This window comes from Gopherus evgoodei, chromosome 21 (genome assembly GCF_007399415.2).
Source record: "Gopherus evgoodei ecotype Sinaloan lineage chromosome 21, rGopEvg1_v1.p, whole genome shotgun sequence".
Taxonomy (NCBI): Eukaryota; Metazoa; Chordata; order Testudines; family Testudinidae; genus Gopherus; species Gopherus evgoodei.
In genome coordinates, this window is record NC_044342.1 from 9,110,769 (window position 1) to 9,112,125 (window position 1,357).

At 40.1% G+C, this 1,357-nt stretch overlaps 1 pseudogene; it reads right to left on the reverse strand.

The window, feature by feature from the left end:
• Window positions 1-375: 375 nt before the first annotated feature.
• On the reverse strand, window positions 376-1,357 carry LOC115637931 (annotated as a pseudogene).

A 1,357-nucleotide genomic window follows, 5' to 3' on the forward strand; every position in this document is an offset into this window, starting at 1 on the left:
GAAATAATATTGACAATAAAAATAAATAGAGTGTTAATTTCCTAGCATGCACTTGACTGGGCTCTGCATTTTCAAAAAGATGTTTGGAACCTAGGATGGAATTTTATAAAATACATTTTTGGGGTAGATCATTGTCTTAATTCAAATTGCATCTCTCCACGGAAATCAATGGACCTGTGACAATTTAAACCGTTTTAGAGTCTGTCAGTTTTTATCTAAATAAATAAAACTGAATAAGAGAGAAAACTCTAAAATAGCCTCAGTAGCCTTTTCCTATGACTCAGGATGATTAGATTGATGAGAACTAGGACCATATATATGGTTCTATTCTGACTAGTGAGTTGATTTACCCCATTTCAGTCAATTTCTCTGGATTCATGGGGAAACCCTACATTTCGGCAGAGCTCTCCTCATGGCCTCCTTGACCTCTTTGTTTCTCAGGCTGTAGATGATGGGTTTGATCAGGGATGTCAAGATAGTGTAGAAAAATGAAAACACTTTGTTTGGGGCTGTGAGTTCATTGCTATTTGGTAACATGTAGACAGTTCTTAGGGTCCCGTAGAAAATTGTAATCACAGTGAGGTGGGATGAACAGGTGGAAAATGCCTTTTGCTTCCCAGTGGTAGAAGGGATTCTCAGGATGGTGGAGATGATAAAAACATAAGATGCCAGAGTCAAAAGAAATGGGAGAATGACATTTATGGAAGAATATGAGAGTTGCCATGATAACCATATTTGTGTCACTGCAGGAGAGGTTAATCACTGGGGTGAGATCACAAAAGAAATGATCAATTTCATTAGGGCCACAGAAGGCTAATTGTGACATAGAAGATACTAATATGGAAAGAAATATGAATGAACTTAGCCAAGATCCAGCTGCTAATTGTATACAGAGCCTGCCATCCATATGTGTTGTATAATGCAGGGGTTTACATATTGCTAAGTAACGATCATAAGACATCACAGCTAACATATAACATTCAGCAGTCGCTAGGGAACCAAACCAAAAAAACTGCATCATGCAGCCTGTACCAGAAATGGTTCTGTCCCCGGTCATGAAAATGGCTAGCATTCTGGGCAGGATAGTGGAGGAGTAGCAGATTTCCAAACAGGACAAATTCCCCAGGAAGAAGTACATGGGGGTGTGAAGGTGGTGATCAGTCACAGCCAGTGCAGCAATGAGGATGTTCACAGCTATGGTGACTAAGTAGATCACTAGAAACAGCAAGAAGAAAACAATTTGCAGTTCAGGGAGGTTCCCAAATCCCAGCAGGATGAATTCTGAGATGGATGTTTGATTTCCCCTTCTTCTTTCTCTGTGAGGTGTACGTCGGTTTCCTCCTTCTCTTTGCTCCAT